The 22117-nt window shown below is 36.9% G+C and overlaps 1 protein-coding gene across 2 annotated transcripts in view; it reads left to right on the plus strand.

The window, feature by feature from the left end:
* The first annotated feature begins 309 nt into the window (after positions 1-309).
* LOC131690379 (uncharacterized) overlaps positions 310-22117 on the plus strand; it is a 687875-nt gene continuing 666067 nt past the window's right edge. For both annotated transcript variants that reach the window (XR_009305571.1, XM_058976095.1), the window contains exon 1: positions 310-3355. The gene's annotated coding sequence lies outside the window, so the exon portion shown is untranslated. The remainder of the gene's footprint in view (positions 3356-22117) is intronic.

Raw genomic sequence — 22117 nt, forward strand, 5'->3', positions numbered from 1 at the left:
AGAGCAGTGGCGTGTTTTTCTCTCTCACGCGGGCAGACGATTGTGGGTGGATGGGTGGCGTTACAGAGTAGCACAGCAGTTGTTGCAGCTGAGTTCGGTGAGTGGTGGAGTAAAACGCTTGCGTGGTGATAGCGAGTCGTTCACGAAATGATGCTGTGCTTTTCGGTTGGAGAAGGTGAGTTACTCTCTGAGTTGAGGGGGTTTAGTGAATAGACACAGGTACAGCCAAACGATGACGTCACGGATGGAATCATACAAACATTAGATCATCGACGGATAGACGAATAGTTCTTTGGCACAAGCCGCTGAATCCAGTTTAATTCTTCATATATTCACACACTGCAATCTGTTGTTTTGATGTTGGCTGTTTGGTTAAGTTGCTGTTCAGATAAAGTCCCAGGACCGTTGTATGTTGTATGTTTAGAGTAGGACGAAACGAAAGGAAATGCTTCTACTCGTGTGTAGCTTTCAGAACTTGATTGGATGAAACGATTCGTGGTTATCAGGACAGTAACACCGGTTATGATTGTAGTGGTAGTAGTAGTAGTAAGAGCAGTAACGCGGTCGGTAATTCCTGAAAACTGACAGCATACGGCATCTCGGTGCAAAGCATTCGCTGGGGAGAGGACTTTAGTCTGAGAGGGAGAGTGCGAATGTTTGAGAGACTCGTAGGATGACAGGTGACACGGGAAAACCGAAGAAGGCTGTTCTGAGAGTCTTCCCGCGAGGTTCACGGTTCCGGTTGGAACTGTTTTGAATTCAGAGCAAGAAACGTGGAACAAGGATACGGGTGTGTTATCGTCATCGTTGTCGTCGTCGTCGTCGTCGTCGTGATCGTTGTGTCGTTGTTGTCGTCTACGTGTTTAGTTGTTTTCATAAGTTTGTTATTTGTCCGGTAAAACAAACGGTACACAGAACAGAGAAGCTCAAAGCTTTCGAGACAAGAGGAAAGTTTCACGGAACGGCTTCTTAAGAAAAGAGGCCGGAGACGAAAACAAACTACACGTTAAGGATAAATTTAAATGTTCGAAACAGTAAAGAGAAAATATTACAGGGATCTACCTTACGCGATAAAGTTTAAGTTTCGAAAGAAATCAACAAAATTCTTGGAACAAGAAGACTCACAAAAATATCAGCTAATGTTTAGAGTTATCGGGAAGTGAACACTCAAATCAAGTTTAATTAAAGAGGACATCGATCGACACGGGACTCTGTTGTTATCTAGTGTGTTATCAGTACAAACTTAAAGCCCGTTTGTATACGGCGTAAAGTGAGAGAAGTCCAGATTTTGGACAAACAGTTGAAGCAGAAGTGTGTCTCGTTGCTGGAGCAGTTGCTAACCATCTGATCCAGACCGGTTTCGTAGGCTGTGTGTGAACGGAATTGAAACCGCTCTCGCCGGCTTTCCGAGTGACACGGGACGTGGACGAGGATGCAACTGCAGCAGCCAGCCTTGCATATCCTGTCCATTGCAGTGTAGCGGTAGTCCACAATCCAAAGCCCTGGTAGCAAGTAGTAGAACGTGAGTGGGTGCCAAGCTTGTAGCACATTCCGCCGATTTCAGTGTCGGTCACGCACGCACGTCGTTATTGTTGTGTTTTTCCGTTCTCAGTGTAGTTCACCGGAACTCGGTCTATTGAGCGTGTGTACTTCGTATTTCCTGATCAGTTCAACGGATTCGCATCGCGACGCCCATCGCGTTATCAAAATCCGATACCACAACAAGCAACAACAACAACAAAAACAAAAACACGTAACACAATCCCCCAAGAAATCACATCAAAAAAAGTGCCTAACCACAATTTATCTGTTTTCGGTGTTGAAAAGTGTATTGATCTGTTTTTCTTCGATTAACCATCGAAAAGTTTCCGCTGAAACTCGACAGAAATATACCACCTGTTACGACGGTTATCTGCTTTCGAAGGAACGGCACTGACTACGATCTGATTCGTTTCGTTCCGACGTCGGTGCCTGTTTGTGTGAGTGTATGCAACCTTAAAGCAGCACTTTTCCGCGATGCGAAACGAAGGGCATTGAAAGTTTAGATGTGAAAATTGATTTTTTCGTCCTGTTTTCCTAATTTGGTGAAATATAAAATTCTATCGTGGACAGAGAAAAAAAAAGTGACTCAACCCGACGAAGAAGTACACGTGGGAAAACAAATTTAATTTAAAGTTTTTGTGTTGAGTGCACTTTCTTGAACCAAAGTTTTGCCAGGAAAGGAAGAAACAGGCTGCATATCCGAATCAGAAATAAAGTGAAAAAAGATTGAGTTGGTTTGTAGTCCCGATAAAGTTGATTGAGAGGTTCCGATCCCGAGAGGGGACGAAAGAGCCGAAATCGCACGTGTAATCGAGTTTCGCCCGGTGAAAGTTTTATTGTGTTGCTCATCTATCAAACGAAGAAGGAAAGAATTGAACAAAAGTGGAACCAGACCCGATTGAAAATTTCGGCATTTGAATGGTAGATCTCGATTCTAGTCCACTTCCATCGTCATAAAGTTTAGCTTTCGGGTAGAAAAGGGTAAAAAGAAAAAAAAAGTTCGACGAACGCGTTGTGTCTGTGAAACTAAGGAATTTGCTGAAGGAAAAGTGTGATATAGTGGGACTGTGATAGTATTCGGTGGCCACGTCGAGACCGACAGAATTTGAAATTTCCGCCTCAATTTCGAACACGCTCGGTGCAAAATAAAGCCGGAGCCCTCTTCTTTCCCGTTCGACCAAAACGGCATGACTCGAGAGTAATATCCGAAAATCGTGCTCTGGCGTAATAATTTCTAATAATAGTTGCAATAACAATATCATTTGAGAGAAACACCTCCAAGTTCAGGGCCTGTGAGTGTGAGTGGAAGAAATGGTGTTTTGTTGCAGACGGTGATCAGAGCTTCGAGGTCCAGTGTGAAAGGCAAAAAGGAGGAAACGTTGTGTGCTCTCATATTACTAAGTGTGGTGGAAAATATTAATGAGTTCAGAAATATAATAATAAAAACAGCTCATAAATAATAACGTCGAGTCGAAGTTTTTGGGATGTGTATGTGTGGAGTGTGATTTCCCCGAGTCGTGTGAAAGGTTCGAGAAATCAGGCTTCAAAAGTGCTTTCGAGAAAGTGTGCCATATGGTGGGGCAGTAGAAGGAGCACAGTGTGAAGCAAATAAAGCAGATAAAAGAAATTACAAATCATAAGCGAAAGCGCTTCCGAGTGATGTGAGGAGAAGTGGAAAATGTATGCGTTTTATTAGTCCTTTCATTGCAAAGGCAGACGAAAAATCAGAAGAAAAAACAAGTGTGCTGCACGGCGCGAGAAAAGGAGATAAAAAATAAGTGTGTAATAATAGTGCAATAATTCTCCACTCACTGTAAGTTTTCCATTTTATTCCCATTCAAACATAAGTAATTTATTTCCTTCCACTTGTATGCTCGTTGAAAATGTGAACATTTATGTTGCTTTTTCCGCTCCTGTGAATTTAGTCTTGCCGGTCAAGAACGAGGAGGAGAAGAAGTTTCCCACAATACTTCCACCCCCGTTCTGTTGACCGGTGTACTCTGCCATGAAGGGCATCGCAATTTCCGCATATGTAGCCGCTGACTTGGGGGGTGGTCGGGAAACGGTTTTCCGTGACCCCTAAACGAGCCAACGTGTAATAAAGTCTCGGGAGGAGGCGGAAAACGCGTGTTATGCTTTCACTCGTAAAGTTTAAGAATATTAGTCTGTGGAAAATTATTATTGCCCATCAGTAGCAGCAGAGGCGTTTTCGTGAAATCGTCAAAGATTTTTTGTTCGCTTCTCTTGCTTCCCGGTAGTACCGGTGGTTCCATGCACGAACACGGGAATTACTGTGGCCATACGTGGCTGGCATGTGAAGTCGGAAGATGCAAAAGTTTTCTGAGGGTTCACCGAGGAGGTTCACTTTTACGAAGCGAATGTTTTTATGTCGTGGAAAAAAATAAAAAAGTGGACAGAACTTCGGCAACTCATTTGGTACCAATTTTGGATGGTGCCACACCAGATTTTCATTTTGAATATGTACCTTTCACGGCAGGTTTATCTTTTCTTGAAGCCATAAGAAGTAATTAAAATAGCTCTAGTAAAAATCAAGATAGTACGATAATAATTCAGATCATTGTCTCTGCTTAACCGTTATGTGTCCGACAGAATACCCAGGTACCTTTTCAGATTTCAATCAAATTAATTTCCGTGTTCTTGAGAAAGAGCAGGAAATCGGTATTTAGTGAAGAATTTCACGAAGTATAAGTTTTAGAGGAATAAAGTTGATGATGCGGGAAACGAGGGCCTGAGGATGGGTTACTGAATATTTCTAGTCGATATTAGGCCGACAAGGGTATCCGGGTAGCCGCAAAAATGAAGTGCTCATAGCTATGGCATTTTTTACTAATTTGGACACGAGTCATTTGGATGTCAGGAACTCATTTACTATTAACGGGGTTATATACAAAGTCTTGGCGAAAAAGTGAGCTAGGTTCATGATTGTTTTAAAGTGTTTAAATTTTTTTTTTGGAAAAGCGAAAAACAGCTCGTTGGTATCACTATCGAAGATAGAAAAAACAAGTTGAATTTAATCAAAATATTTAGGGTTGTCGGAGTTATGGCCCATCCCCCGAAGCGTGTTTTAGTAGAGGTTTGCGGTGAACGCTCTCCAAGCCGAACCACTCGGCTGAAGTCCAAAAACCAAAAAGATTATTGAAGAAATATGTATTGTGGTGTACTTGAATGGATCAGTTTTCCAATAATTTTTTTTTCTTGCTTAAAAACATGTTGACTAACAAATTTAGTTTTGTTGTGCTCAAAATTTTAAATAAAAATTCATTGCAAGGAATCGAATCTTATTTTAAAAAAGATGGGTGGGTAATGTCAGAGACATAACCGGTGTGAAGTACAATACACTTTAGTTTGTTAATACGAATGCTACAATTTTGACTATCTTCTGATAGGTTGTATTAAAACCAGCTATTTCGTTATTTCTAATGGAAATACCGAAATATCTGTACACGTACATCGAAACCTAAAATATTCGAACATATTTATCCTCATATGGTAACCCTGAAAAGAGCATTTAATGAGAGTGAAACAATTCATTTGGCAACAGCAGAGAATCGGATATACATGTACCGTTATTTCGCTATTTCCATTAGAAACACCGAAATAACTTGTTTAAATGAAACCTTTCTGAAATTAGTAAAAATTGCAGCATTCGTATTAATAGCATAAAATGTATACTACTTTATTTCGGTAACGTCGTTGATATTATCAACCCATCTTTTTCTCTATTTGCAAAACAAAAACCGATATTTAATCGATCACAAATTTCCAAAAAATTCTCATTTCTGGCTTTAAAAAAATATGGGCGGGTAATGTCAGAGTTTTAAATGGTAGAGTTGCGTAAAGAGGATTGGCAACATTAGATCAATCATTGGATTTTTTTAAATTTTTGCAACCTTTTATTTTTAATTAAATTTCAAATGACTTCACCCGAACGCTTCAGTTAGAAGTTAATTTGGTGCGTTTAAAAGTTTAAAATGAAGTGTTTAGATTTATTTTGTTAAAATCAGTTTGTTAAATAATATCGTATAAAGAATTTAAGATTTTTCCGGTTCTCAATTCGTTTAGGTTATGCTAGTATTAGTAGCAGAAAGGAATAAAAAAGTGCATGGCACGAAAACGAGCGAGTAAGAGAGTGATAGTAGTGCGTATTCGCGCTACTATACTAAATATTGGTCGGTCGATTTTCTTATCATTCGTTGTACACCAGAATAGCACAAATTTTCGCGCCATAGCCCGTATCAAACAGACCGCCCGAAAGCAGCCAGCAACGAAAACCATTCGCGAAAGTACCTCAACCCCTGGTGACGTTGAGGAGCCAAATGCTACGGAACAGGAACTGTCACCCTGTGAGAAATTCGCCGCTATCGGAAGTGAACGGAATTTTCCTCCCACGATTAAACAAACCAATGGTCCTTTTCAGGACCAAATTAAATATATTGCAAGAATTTTTAATTGAAACTTCATAACATTTCGGTTGTCGGATATTACATGCTCGTCTTTTTTATTGGAACTGAAAAGTACAGAATTTGTTTAGCGATGAGGAAAATCCGCTAATTATTATCACAGTTTGAATAAGTGAGCGCTGCTCAGGCTAGAAACGAGAGAAATAGCATTAACGGAAAATTTGCACTAATAATTCTTCACAAGTAGATTTTTTTAGTCCTGAAAAGGACTGTTTTGGCAACATTGCGGACGCGCGAGGTTACTTCTTGCTTTCTTGGCAGGTGCGCGGCCTTCTTTGGCTTGTTCTCTACAGTCTTCGTTGATTTGGCCTTCTGTTTATTGCCAGCTGCTACCGTCTTTGCAGCGACAGCGTTGGCCTTCTTTTGCAGCCTGTTTTTACCTCTAACACCAGCGGTTTTTCTTCTCTCCTGTGGTAGTCGATTTCTTCGGGTTTTTTTCGCTGCAGCCTTCTTATCACCAGCCGGTTTCTTATCCTCGACCGTCACCTTAAACGATCCGGAAGCGCCAGTACTCGTGGTGTTTTTCCTTTCCGGCAACCGTATTAAAATCCTACCTGCCGGTCTGGCGATGTCACACACATGTAGTTGGCCTGGTGATGCTGCTGCTGCCGCCGGTATAAGGTAGATGTAAACGAATGACGAAAAATTCAAGCAAACCTTATATCTTATAGTCGTTGCATGGTTTAACATCGCAAAAAAAGGCCTGGCTAACTATGAAATGAAATACTAAAATACGCGAGTCGAATAGTACTGGCAAATAATAATTGATTTCGGAAAATCAATTTTTCTTTATTCATGCAAGTTATACATACGTACAAATCTTATACAAGATTCCTGATTATTTTTCTGACTGATTAGTTAAAACATTGTGTATTTTGGCTAAGTACAATGAAAGCTATAAACTTTCAAAACGCGATTTTCGGTTTTTTCCGAAATTTTGAAATGGGGCTTTTATTTTGAAACGTTAATCGTAGTTAATAGTTAATCACCTTCTCTCCCGGTGTTGACATCTGAAATGACAATTCTTTCTGACCAGATTTGCGGCTTGGTTCATGAAATTAGCGGGAACCAATCACGAACGAGCTTCAGTCAGATGATTTGAAATCGGTTTTTTCGTGTGTGTATGCTATCTTACATTCATCAGAAATGAAAATGATGGCTTCTGCTAGTAGCACGTTTCGACACAAACTGATTCATCCACCAGTCGTGTACAGCTCACAAATATTTCTCGGTATTGTACAGCCATCCGTTCGCGCCAAGCAACCAAATACGAATGTTGATAGAAACAAATCTGTAGCGGGCCTATATTTAAAACTTTTCATCATTTAAGTGTTCGGTTGCTGCACCATATTGATGGCTCTGGCCGAGATGAGCTGAAAATTTTCACCATTTTCGGTAGTTTTTGAAAGATTTTTTAAAACGCAGTATTTTCGGTATTAATGCATGTTATGCATACTCCAAATTTTAATAATACATTGCGAAACATATTTACGATAAAATTGCCTTAAACCTCAAATCATTCTATTAAGTATGATGGAAGTTATTAACGTTCAAAATCTGACGCGACTGCCAAAGCCTATTTTTTGAAACGGTCCCCTATATTGAAACGTTAGAAGTATTCTACTTCAAAAGAAAGCGTTCAAGTATACGAGAAAATAAATACAAACAATCAAAAAAAGTTTTTGAAATCCGATGACTAGTTTTTGAGATATCACGTTCAGTACCGTTTTTTTTACAAAAACTCTATCCCGAGATAATCGCGTGTAAAGTTTGGTGTTAACTTCATTCGTGGAAGAACCAGCGCGCTACAAACGACAGTAATTGAAAAGCTAGCCAATTTGGATGAAATTTCGCACATATATTTCAAAGGTATGTATTTTCAGAATATTCAATAAAAAAATTCGATTTTTTTAGTTTCAACTTTGTATATAACCCCCTATAAGCTCTGACAATGAACTACGTGAATCCATCTAGTTTCCAGGAATTCGGATTTCCGGAAGATTGTTCCAGTATTGGGATACTATTTGTGAATTTCGCTAGCAGGCCCGGGCGCAGAGAATTTTCAAGGGGAGGGTTTTAACTTTTTTACGTTTTTTCTAAACGAAAGGTATACAATCCCTCAAACTTCGAAGATTTTTGCAGAGACCTGGAGGGCTCAGTCTTGTGTATCAATCGACTTGGCTTAAAAAATGGGGTAAATGTTTTTTATCGAAAAGAAACCTTCGACAGACATCGCTGCCTGCTGGTATGTGGTAGTGTCGGATTGATTTTAGTAGTTAGGCCTACCGCCTAAACCTAAAGGTCCTGTACTTCGCAATCCTCTTCCAACCGGGGCCAGTGTTAGGTATTACTTCAGTAGAAACTGTACTCTTGCTTTTTATATTTTGTGTTGATCGTTCCTGTTTTTCCTTGGTAGCTGTTCAGCCTTCGCGATATATCTGAACTGCTCGGGATTGCTGCAAATTCGTCACCTGTTGCGACACAAACCTTTCCGTAGATATCGACCTTAATGATTTACATCTCTTTAAAGCAGCCTTCGTAGGGTTTCTTGTTGTCCTTGGCTGTTTAAGTTCCTATTTATCTGCTAGCTGGTGTTGAGAGTTCCTCGATGGCGGTATTCCTCCGTATACTCATGCCGATTTTCGCGAGTAAAATTTCTCCAGACTACGATATCTCGATTTTCTCCAACTTCATGTTTTCCTTGTTAACTCCCGCTGACCGACTTTTGCTGTGTAACTGGTCTACTACGATTTATTGTCAATATAGAAACTTTTTTTTTTTATTCATTTCGTTTATTTGATAGGCACAAATGCGTTAGCTTGGCGGTGCCAAATACTTTTGTTTTTACATTTTGGATATCTTAAAACTAGGAGGTTACAATGTTGAAATATTTTTTTTTACAAAGGAAAAGGAAATTTACAGCTATCTTAAGACTAGAAATAAGATTCAATATACAAGAGAGGGCCAAAAGATTTTTTTATGAAAAAACTTAAAACAAGGTATTCACTTTGATATACAAGAGGGGGAGTAATAGTATTTTACGAAATATTTTACGGTTATCTTAAAACTAACAATATAGTTTAGTACACAAAAGGGGGAACAAATATTTATGAGAAATTTCACAGAAATCTTAAAACTAGGGATTCAATTCTATTTACAAGATGGAGGACAAGAGTTTCAATAAAGAGTAAAAATTATAGCTATCTTAAAACTAGGAATACAGAATACTAATTTGAATTTTTTAACTAAAACTTATGCTTGGTCAAGATATTCAGAGGGTGGCTTATTTCCGCATCAATGTAGCAGCAGTTGTATCAAGGACAGGGGAGAGACAGGGAAAGAAGAGCAAAACTTGCAACTTTCGCTCGAACGGGGGGGGGGGGGGGGGGAGGGGGATCAGCGAAACAAATTTGCGCCTCAGTCTAGTAAGTCGTCGAGTACCGGATTGGCGGATGGTATTCTTCGGACCCGCGGGGAATCCTTCAAAAGTCATCGGACCTCGAGTCGCTCTCGCTTCAGTTTCCTTCTATGCAGGCGTAGTGGTAAGGGCGACGGCGGTTACATAGTGGCACTCTGGAGCTGATCGGTTCCACAAGGCAGGAGGAAACTCTAAAAACGAGAAATATAGAAACTTGTCGAAACGTGAACCAATCTAGAGAAGCCGACCAATTCGACTAACATCCCTTTCCAGCCACCCTCGCAAGGTTTTTTCCTTGGTTCTTTCAACGACTTGTTTCCAGAACGACCGAACTTAACCCAAGTAGCAATTGCAACTTGTTGAAAGTATTAAATGTTGCACAACTGCTACACAATATTTTTTATTGTTGGATATATTTGAAAATAATTTCCACGGGTTTTTAAACTGATTGTGCAACAATGTAACTATAGAGCAGGCCAATAGTGTTAAGTATGCAAACATCAATAACAGTTGTGAAACTAATCAGAAACTTTGCTAACTTGCACAAACAGTCTAAAAAGTTGCAAATGCCTCTTTGTTTGTCATTCCACCCTAAAACAGAACTGTCCAACTACCGAGTGCTTGACAAATGGCACAGCTATTGTTTTCATTATTTTGCTGCCATTAGGAACATGTTGCACAACATACAAACAAAGTTGTTACCAAGAGAGTTACAAATACTATACAATAACAAAGCGTGCTACTTGGGAAGTAACTCTTCTTGTACACGGACCTGTTCACTAGGATATTGACAATATGGGTATCAAAATTCTTGGAATTACTTCAGAGGACTGTTTCTTGTGGTTTTGGTATCATTTGGTGATTTGACCCCCGAACGTACATTCTGGAGATAGTTCGTGGGGCCGTGTTGGTCGTTCTGAGATGACATTGCCGTATGGTGCCGTAACGTAAATAACAGACTTTTGAGACAATTTCATTTATTTTAATACCTGTATGTCTAGAATTTTATTACAATTTATAAATCATATCCTACTGCTGGAACATCCCTCCCGAAATCTGCACTATCGAGAATCAGATGCCTTCATCCGATTCATATTTACAAGTTTTAGTTTCTCAATCCAAAATATTCAAAAGTGTCCAAATCGGTTGAAAAATGCCATAAATATGAGCAGGACTGTAGAGAGAAAATCCGGGACCGGGGGTCGAACATAAGGGTACCAGTTTTTTGTCGCTTTTGTGTGTAATACAATATACCAGTGAACGAGCCGGATTGGAATAAACTTAGAGTTGTTAATTTATTGAAGTTTTTTCAATAAATCTTCATAAGCTTGAGCTTGATGATCGTATAATTCGAGAATGTACATAATAAGTGAAATTGCACAGAGAATCAGCAAATAATAAACAAATAAAAATTTATAACTCTTTAAAAAACATATTTAGTCTAGTCAGTCAATGAATTAAAATAAAACAAATTTTAGAAAAAAAAGAATGAAGGTTGGACAAATTATATATCAATAAAAAATACATAAATAAAAAATTGAATCAACAAATTCAAGTACTTTTTGCTCTACGAGGGAAAATAATTGTAGAGTATTTAAAACACGATTGTATGTTATCACTTCTACGAAAACATTTCCGTAACATTCCGATCTCTTATACGACATTTTGAATGTGGGAAAATAATATTTTGTGTATGGTAGTGTAATTTAGATAAAAAATTATCACACTATTTGAATTGTTTGCAGAAATGACAAAAAGATTGAAATGTTGCTAATTTACAGTTGTTTACTGTCGCTACCAAATTTTGTTGTAAACTCACTGGAAATGACTTTAAACCTGTCAAATGATGGTGTTTGGAATTTCTTGGAATTAAATGAAAAATTGAAGTTGCAGTAAGGGTTTCAGCGTAAAAAATAATTTGAGTCAAGCGGATTGATCAAAACTTTTTTACATTATACAAGCGACTCTGTGACGAAACTTTTTGTAGAACGGAAAAACACGATATGCGGTGTTAACTGCCATTCCAAAGCTACTTAACCGATTTATTTCAAACAATGCAATAGTTGATAATTTCAAATATGAACGAAATAAAAATATAACAAAACCAGCAAAAGATGAAAACAAGATTAATAAAAAATGAATAATAGAAAAAAACCATAAACAAGAGCAGGACAGAAGAATAATAAACAATTAAAAAAAACACAACAAGCGTAATTTCATACTACTGTTTATATTTGATATTCAGGTCCGGCAAAAGAAGTTGAACCCAGAAAGAAGTCCCTTCATATACATCTAATAGAATGATGAGGGAGAGAATAAAAGAATGGAATATTTCGAATTTCCAGGTCATTTGAATTGGTTTGTTCCCTCAGCCACACTGGTTCCATTACATACATTAATAAGCTTAACAAGCAATTAAACGCTCACAAACTGCTGAGCAAGTTTTCAAGCTTTTCTCCATTTGTAAAAAATATGTGGTCACCTTCTTTCAAAATTGGAATGTGTTTCTATGGTTTCTAAGTGATCTTAGAAAGTTTTCAGAAAGTTTTGGAATATGGCTTAATTTGTTCAACCTGTTTCGTAAAAATTTCATTTCTTAAGAGTGTGAATCTACACACCAAAAAAATCTGAATTTTATCGTTGACGTAATTGCAAACATGACACAATTCAACAAACCGTAATTTACGAAATGACGGAACATTACCGTGTTCCATTTAATTTTACATGAAACATATACTTTACATGCGCAATGACATAAAATTACACTTCCTACCATTCAGAACAAACGCTGTATGAGGAGTAAAACTACATGATTTACGAAATTCAACGTCATGTAAAATTAAAATCAAACGTAAAACTAAGTCATTTTTGATGCTCGTATATGTCAGGGTCAGGAGACGTAAATTTACACTATTTTTTCTAGGTGTGTACGTCTAATTTCATTTTGCAGATCCTGATAGTTTTATTTCAATGCAGGATCACGAGAACGTTGATATTTACGTCTACGAACATTCTTTCAGCGAATCAGAAATTGAAGATTGTTGTCAATTATATGAGTATAGAATTTTGTCTGTGTTACCGATAATTTTCTTGCAACAACTATAGAATTAGTTAAATTTTAATATCATGACCGTGATTAAAATTACTCTCAATATAATCTTCGAACCTTTTCCAGTTCGTTTTGTGATACTTAAAAACTGAGCTAATGGGATTGGAAACTGCTTCTTGAGAAAGCGAAAAAGTTACTGGAAGGTGATCGAAATCAAAGTCACCATTTGTAATCAGTTCGCTACAAATGTGACTTTGTTCTGTCAAAACCAAATCAGCTGTTGATGGATTCCGATGAATAGCACTGAATAGTAACCAGCAGAGCAATTATTAAAAAGTATGTTTACGTTGGAATTGCTGTGAGTATCATTTCAGGATCGATGTTTGGCGTTAAATCACAGATTTTAAAAATGTATTTCAAGAAATTAGTTTGCTCGCCATTGCATTGAAAATATCGTACGGGCATAACTTTTGTCTTCTGCTGATGAGGGTCGAGCTTAGGCAGCGTAAGTACGAATCACCTGAGTTCATCAGCATGTGTCTTGGTATAGACAGACTTGTCCATCTTTACCGTGACAACCGATTCGTAGTTATGCTGCCTAAGCTCGACCCTCATCAGCAGAAGACAAAAGTTAAGCCCGCACGATATTAAGCCTGTTTTAACGACTCTGACACTTCTAGTTTTCCGATCTGTTTACTTCACATCCTTGCTCTCAGTTGAGTACTATGGCTCTAATTTTTATAACTTTCCCTACCCGGTAATCTCCAGCTAATTAAATGTTATTAAAATGTAAAAAATAAACTTATAATGCACGGTCATACGGTGTATCTAGAAATGCATTTCGAATTTTAATTAGCTCAATTCGAAGCAATGTACATCACTTCTGGTAAATGACGTAGCGACCGGCTTAAATGGCACGAGGACATATCTTGAGAGCTGTGAGATGCAATGGTAACACAAACGAACAACGTTCAAAATCAACATCAAATAATTGTTTCGATATTTTTGCGAATTTTGAGATTAATTCTCATGTGTGACACTTTAATGAAAGTCCTATAGAATGGCGACGTTTGTACATTTGTTAACTAAATTTGATAACTTCTGACATAGAATAGCCTCAATTTTAACAAGTTCGGATTGAACATGTGAAAACGGTAGTATTTTAAACTATTGAAGAAATTGAAAACTTCGCGCTTAGTTTCCGAAAACTACCTTAAACACATGACAGAATAAGATATTTTCTGATCTGGACAACGTTCAAATGGTGCTCGGTAAACCCGCCCTACTTCATCATTCCTCGTTGACCAGGGTACTCTCAAACAAGGCCATGACCATATGATAATTTTGCTGCTTTACTGCTATATAATGACATGACATATATCGATTAAATGTTAAGATGAGTGAAATACTCGATATACAGTCGTTTCCGGTACGTTTTTCTCCCGTCTTTCAACAGTATATGATATTCCTTCGCACTTCATCATTGCCCAATAGTTTCGATCGGACTGAATTCAGGACAGTTTGGGGGATTTATTTCATTCGGCACTAAATCCACTCAATTAGCGGCATAACACTCCTGTACAGTTTTGGAATAGTAGAATGACGCCAAATCAAGCCAAAACAGCAGTTTTTGATCGTGCTATCTCTAAAACGACAAAAACCGTTTTTGGAGGCATTCAGTTTTGTAAATCTCACCGTTCATGATACCTTTGACAAGGGTTCACTACTTTTGCCACAAATTCACATGGCCTGCCTGATCAAGTACTTTGAAGAGAATTTCGACAGGTTCTTCCATTTGAAACAGTCATCCACAGTAATCTTGTTCTTATCGGAGAGAAATATTTTTGTCCATGTAATTGCTTGAAATTTCAAATTGGCTTTGATGTACATCTCATCACAATTATGCAAAACCGGTATTTCGTTAACACCGTCGTGTAGAGTTCGCGTGCGCGCGTTTTGGCAGCATTCTGATCCTTATTACCGTTCTCACTTTCACGTTTACTTTCACTTAACTTGTTTTACCTATTACGTTGTTGACAGTGAATGTTCGGAATAATCTTTGTTGGAAAAATTACACTTTCTGTGTACTTTTTCACCATCATTTTAAAAGGTGAATACTGCCCATGATCGCATATCAGTCCCATAAAGATAGGAAATCCCATAGAAAACGGGACAGATATGCGATCATGGGCAGAATAGCAGTCTCTTAAAAAAATTGCCTTAAAATAGGTATTTTCCTATTGTGTTTATGCTGTTTAGTAAGGAAGAGACCATCAAGAGATAATTTGCCTGCCTTGTAGATTTTATGGTGAGGAGTCCCAAAAAGCTGGGGAAAGCAGGTTTGATTGAGAAATAGTCTTTCATTAATTGTTTTTCAGTTTGCGAGGTACGATAATGCCCGTTCGATGCTGTTTTATTTCTCTCAGCCGTGATGAATTTCCTTGTCACTTATTTTGCTATAGTGTATGCATGTGCTAATAACTCTAAAAACTATTTATTGTTCAAAGTTTTCGTTAAGAAAAATAATTAAATGAACAAAGTAAATTAATAATAAAGGTTAAATAAAATAATCACTATTGCTTTGGTCCATCACTGCGTGATCGTCTGTTTCACAATTACTACATCCTCGCCTCAAGTGCAAACCGCTTCTCGTGTATCGAGTAAGACTTATGAGAATACAGGGCATCATTAAATACATGGTGCTTAACCTTGGATTTATCGATAGTTTGCTTTTCGTAGTAAATTTTCCGGGGATTACACTTGGTAGCTCGTCCTTGTTCACACTGGCTTGTTCCAGTATCCGCATTGCGTTATTATGTGCCGGTTCGATTTCAACGGTGTTAGTCAATGATTTCAAAAAACTTCCTAGATTTGGAAAAGGCAGCTGTTAGTTACGGGAGATGGTCTTGTAATTGTTAGACATTTTACTATTGAGATTAACCATTCTCTCAAACGAAAGGAGGCAAACTATGGTTTTCTCTAAATCATCAAAGCATTTAGCCCACTGCCTTGTTTTGATTGCTACTTCCGTTTTTGTTTGCAGCTGTTTTTCGATCAAGACCAAAAAGTATGCCTGCAGAGTGAGTTTGGATCGATCCATCAGAGGGAAGTAACCGATTCCTTTGAATTTGTATACCGACTTTCATATGACGGTGAATACATTAAAATGACAAAAAACTAACTTACTAGGTATCTGGATGGACCACATTCGAACCAAACGGGAGGAATGTCCACGAGCCCTATTATTTCCGAGAAGACAGAGAATATTTACTACGAATAATTAACTCGCTGATATCATGCCTAATTTAGGGAGCGGCCATCATAAGCCAGCGAAAAAAGACCCATCCAGGTTAAACCTAATCTACAAACAGGGTTTCTCCAGAGTTAAAATTAACAGTAAACGCCACACTTTACTTTTAAAACAATACTGCCGAAAACGTATCCCCTTGGATTACTCACTAACCAGAAGAAAAGCAGTAAAACACAAACGAATTAACATTCCACCCATTACAGTAATACACAAACGGACCTAGAGATCTTCGATTCTAATAAAAACACGTGAGAAATAATTAATTAAAATCCTCCAAACAAAATACCGAAATCTTATTCATATTATTGGATCCAAGACAGACCAAGGCTACAAATCTCTTTCAGATCCCGAAATCAGTATTAATTTGCCGCAACATCTAACGATTTTCAGCGCCGAAATATTCGTCATAAAAAACACGCAGAATAATTGGCATGTTTGAATCAAACATATGTGTTATTGAATTGAATCATTTATTATTTATTGCTTCAAGCAACAAAATTATTGGTGTGAACCATTTTTTTCATTAAAACAACAATAAACTTGAAATTCCAATGAAAACATTTTTAAGTTCAAAGAAGTTTGTTGAAGTTTTAATAAAATTATAATTAAAAATCTAAACGATAATAGGTTTATTAAACTAATATTTTTTTTTTAAACACAATATATTCATTTTCTCATCGCTGAAATTTTCTTCATTGAATTTGATTATCAATAGCTTCATTGAATTTGATTATCAGTAATATTACTAAACATTAACAATCTATTTCAGCGTGAAGCAATCGACATTGTATTAATCGGTCATTTCGGACGCAATAAAATCGCAGTCTAAAACCATAACTCGCCTCATCCTTGCATAGAAGAAATTACATACAATCTTAACACATACACAGGACGCCTAGACTTATACCAATGGGTCCCGGCGCATATAACTGAACAAATCGACAAAACGACTACTAAACCTTCTACCTCTGAAAGTCACACCCCATTCAATAACTTCAAAATACTATAGTATACGTACATACCTACGGTTGCCTGGGAAAACAGGGGCCATAGAAATTCACCACCGCTCAGAGAAATAAATCAGATCTCTACCGACTGGGAATTGTCGTACATTCTAAGCCAAAAAACAGCAAATAAAAATCCATTATTCAAGCAAACCTAGCTACTTTGGAATTCTTCAATCAAAAATCTACAAAGCAGACAACTTCTCAAATTTATAATAAAAAATCAAAACCAAATTCCAATTTTGAGCTCAACTTATTTTAAGTAACTGCTTTGAAAATGATGGTGAAAAATACATGGGAAGTGTATTTTTTTCGACGACACGTGACGTGACATCCATAATAACAGCAAATGCATCCATGTTGTCGCATCGGATGAGCTTTTACACATTTTATCACAAAGGTGACTCCTAAAAAGGGTGTTGATAACTTCACTTTGTTTTCGCTGTAAAGTGATACTCGTAATAAGGGCCCCTGTTTTTTTCTCCATATATGTTGATAATTCATCCCATGAAGATTTAGTTTTTGGTCTACTTCGCCCATATTGGAAGACTCTTTGGTGGTATAGAGAATGATTCTATTATATATACCACGGTGTCTTTAGTAGAACAATTTTATTCGAAAAAAATCGGCATCGCTAAAACTTCAGCATGTGATAGAATAGGCTTTTCCTTTTCATTTGAAAGTAAAATTAAAATAATCTGTCGGGGGCTCCAGAACAACTTTTTATTTTAAAGATTTTTTGCTTGAAAACATAGGTTTTTCAATGAAACTGGTTCACATTTTTGCCTATAGGTAGTACTTTCGACATTCAAATATTACCAAAAATGAGAATCTGATGGACAATTTCATTGTGTACAACTTTGTTGAAAACTACATCGCGATGTTGAATCGCCAGAGAAAGCTATTAAATTTTTATCAAAATTACTAGATTCGCACGGGGTCTATTGGTTGAGAAGCTTTATTCCAAAAACATTTTCATTTGTAAAAGAAATGGTTGGCTTTATTTTAACAGTGTGCTCAGAAGAACCTGAATACTAGCAAAGTCCCACATTTAAGCGGAAAAAACATAATTCCAGATTCCACCGTTTTATGCGCACCAATGATATCTTTGGAGCAAGGAGATATAGAGAAGAGTAGATACAACATGAACGAAATTAGTATTCTTTTGGTAGATGCTGGGTAATACAGCAAAATGAAACAGTTTTTTTTCTGTCACAGATATATTTGTTTCTTCTTTTTTATTTCTTCACTTATTCTGGAGTATGCTTGATGTAATCTTGAATCAACCTTTTTGCTCGTTAGCATCTTGTGGGATATATTTGGCCCAAATTTTAACTATATATTTGCTCAAACTCGATTAGATATTCAGTCATTTGATTCGATTTCGATTGAGAGTCCTGGTTGACAGTTTCATGATGGATAGAAAAATAATTCGATGAGATTTATGTTCAAGTTTGTTAACTTTTGAGAATCACTGTACATTGAGCAGAAATCGCAATAGTAAATTAGAAATAAAGGTTTTATCTATCATACGAAGATAACGATCTCAATATAAAAGTAGATATAGAAAGTATCACCTTTACCCGAAAGACGTGTTGCTGTTAATGTCTCCAGATTCTGAACTGAACTGGCAACTCTGTCTTCTTGATATGTGGTCTTTGCTCTTATACCATATTATGAGGGAAATCTTCAATAAACAGATTGGTATTATTTTGAGAATTTACTGAATGTATGGTCCAGCCTAATATTTTCTTGTTCGTTTTCTGTTGTGATCTGTGTCCAACGAGAAACGACTCCGGAATTTCTTCTTAAAGGAAATTATGAAACTTGGTTTTGCGAAGTTTGGTTTATGTGAAGCGTGTTCGATTTGGAAATAAAATTTGAGGACAAGCAAAACTCTGCATCTGTAAATTCTGACGAAATGAATCTACCCCAAAAGATAAAAAACATGGATCCAGAACTCTTTCAATCATCTTTCTTTTAATGTTGATAAGGACAAACTGGATTTTCAACCCAAAGTTGCAATAAAATCCATCGTTTATTACAATGACTCGAACTGTCTACTTTAGTTCATTAAATATAAAGTTTTGAATTTAAGCCAATTGTATTTTACCAGGCAGAATAGGATCAAGAAGAAGGGTCATTCTAGTTTACATTAGCTATGTCCTAGAGCGAGAAAAGAGATGAAAAAGGCATGATAAAATCCGTTACTACATTAATCAATATCTTGAAAAGGTATAAGTTTATCGAATAAATTTGGTCAACACCTTTCCACACCTCCTTGTTCATAAAGTGTCAATGTCACCCAAGAACCGGAGGAATCTGAAAATATATTTTTTCTGCTGAAAATGAGACTTTGTAAACATTGAGATTTATTTGAACTTACTGTTCATTTAAACCCAACTTTTTTTTGTAAGTCCTTGTTAATCTACTTCTTAATCCATTCTTTTCGGGTGATTTTACTACGATTTATAGCTTTCTACGAAGTTGTAGACAATTTGATTGTTCATCAGATTCTCATTTTTAATATTTTTTGAATGTCTATAATACCAATTAGTAGCAAAAATGCGAATTATTTTCATTAAAAACGTGTTTAATCCACCTAACAGTGTGATGAGACATTTCTTATAACTCTTATCACTCTCTTTGGATATTATATCGTTTGAGAACATTTTGAACTTGATGCTTCGCAATGTTTTTGATAACACATACTACATGGGATAGTGGCAGGACTCAGAGAATCGCTCAAATCAGCATAGGACAACATCAGTGCTAGAAATCTCAAACCAAATCAATGGGAATGGAAAAATGGCCCATAAAATAGACATACCAACGAATTATTGTTAATGCTCTGTTAATAAAATATCTAAATTGTGGTGGGAAAACTGAATTTTCCTAAAGAGGTTATATATTGTACTGAAACAAAAAAAAAACGATTTTTTTTAATCGATTTGAAGTTTATATTTTAATCAAATTTCCAACGCGACTGAGAACTAAGAAATCAACGCTTTTTCTTGAAAAGGGCGATACTAGCAGTGATACCATTCAAAGAAAATCAACAGTGTATATTTCCAGACTTGGTTTTATTTCCTATTTAAGAACTATTGTGTTTTTTTACATCCTAGATTGCATGATTCAGTGATCGAAACCCAAAACTTCATAAAGTATTTGAAATTATTAAATTAAAATTTGTTTTTGCTATTGAAATTGACAAATGATAGTATTGCCCCTTTGGCGATTGTTTATTTTTTCGGTCCCACCTATCAGCATTGAAGTATCGCCCTTACGTTTTTTTACAATAACTACCATTTTACACCACCGATTTCGTCCGGGTTTTTTCAATAGAGATCATTGTTACTATTTACAGCTGGTATCAGTTTGATAATCCTAAAAAAATTTGAAAATAACAGTTTCGCCTCTAAACTGCTAGCAAAAAAAGTATCGCCCTGTTTGTTTGCATGGAGCGTGGAGGGCGAAACTTTAAATAAACAAACAAAAATACAGTTTCGCCTGTTGTACTTTTTGCTGTAGTTTAAGAAAGCAGTATCGTAGAATCCAAATTTTTAGGTTAATTTGTTGCGTTTCAAAGCCCTCATTCGCATGTAAGAAAAAAGCCCTATGTTTACATTTGTAAGTATCGCCCTTTTCACAAAAAAGCGTTGAAATGAAATCGCAGCTCCTGATATCACGGTATCTCTGAAGTACATGCGTGCATAGTTTCAAATTTTACTTCGACATCGACTTTTTCTAAAGGTGACTTCCCAGTAGTATTCTTGATTTGAATTATTATCGCTAATCCTAATGCAAAAGAACAAATAAAAACCTCACGAAAACGAACCGTTTGGGAAAATCATCATCTTTACTGGAATTTTCATTTTGACGAAACTTTTCGATAACCTTCCGTCACTTGCGTTAATGCACTGGGTGCACAGTAGGGTGACAGGAAAAAAATGACCCCTATCGGCCCACCTCTGCGTCGATTCGTAGTCCCACCAGGAGTACTTGCACCAAATTTGAAGCAAATCGGACAAGTCTAACTACCGGACCAACGGGCCTGAAGTTTGTATGGGAATTTTCAATAATTTACATGGAGAAAACCCACCAGCACGCATTTTCGCCGCTATGTGGCACTGTATGCATCGTATTATCACTGTAAGTGAAAATAAGAAGGATAATTGAATTGTCTACAACTTAGTCGAAGACTGCAAGTAAATCCGACTTTGTTAAAAGAAGTTATTAAACTTTTAACGAAGTGATGTCTGAGTCAGTTTTGCATGGGGCCTAACAGTGCATGGTTGTGTATCAGTACTCGATTCACACGAACTAAACATTTTTGTGAAATAATCGTTAGGTTTAGCTCAATGGTATGTTTACAAGAATTATAGTAAATAATATGAGTCATGCTTTGATTGGAAAAGTTTAGTTCCACCTGTTACCGCATAGAGGGCGCCAACACTAACATTTCAACGGAGAGATATAGAAATTTGGTGTCTTCTACAAAGTTATAGAACAGGCATTTTTCAGTATTTCTTCTGAACATTTTGATACTCTATCTCTCTTCTATGAAAAGATAGTAGTGGCGCCCTCTATGCGGTCACAGGTGGAACTAAAATTTTCTAACCAAAACATAACTCGTATTATTTACTATAATTCTTGTAAACATACTATTCGGCTAAATCTAACCATTATTTCACAAAAATATATAGTTCGCGGGACTCGAGCACTGATACACAACCATGCACTGCTAGGCCCCATGCAAAACTGACTCAGACATCACTTCGTTAAATGTTTAATAACTTCTTTTAACATAGCCGGATTTACTAGCAGTCTTCGACTAAGTTGTAGATAATTAAAATATCTTTCTTATTTTCACTTACAGTGATAATACGATGTATACAGTGCCCCCTAGCGGCGAAAATACGAGCTAGTGAGTTTTCTTCATGTAAATTGATGAAAAATCCAATATAAACTTCAGGCACGTTGGTCCGGTAGTTAGACTTGTCCGATTTGCTTCAAATTTGGTACAAGTACTCCTGGTGGGACTAGGAATCGACTCAGGGGTGGGCCGATTGAGTTTTCAAAAATTCATCATTTTTCTGGGCAGTCTAGTGCACAGTGCTCTAAAAATCTAGCGAAATCGTCTTAGGGCACCAGCGGGTCTGTAAAGAATACTAAAAATTAATTTCTATTCCATAATTTTCAGTTCAGCAATTCGAGAGATCGTGCTCACCGCAAGCCATGAAAAATAGACTACGTTGTGAAGCGATGGTCACTATTTATTAAAAAATCACGGTTGAATAAAAAATAAAACTA

The sequence above is a fragment of the Topomyia yanbarensis genome, chromosome 3 (assembly GCF_030247195.1).
Source record: "Topomyia yanbarensis strain Yona2022 chromosome 3, ASM3024719v1, whole genome shotgun sequence".
NCBI lineage: Eukaryota > Metazoa > Arthropoda > Insecta > Diptera > Culicidae > Topomyia > Topomyia yanbarensis.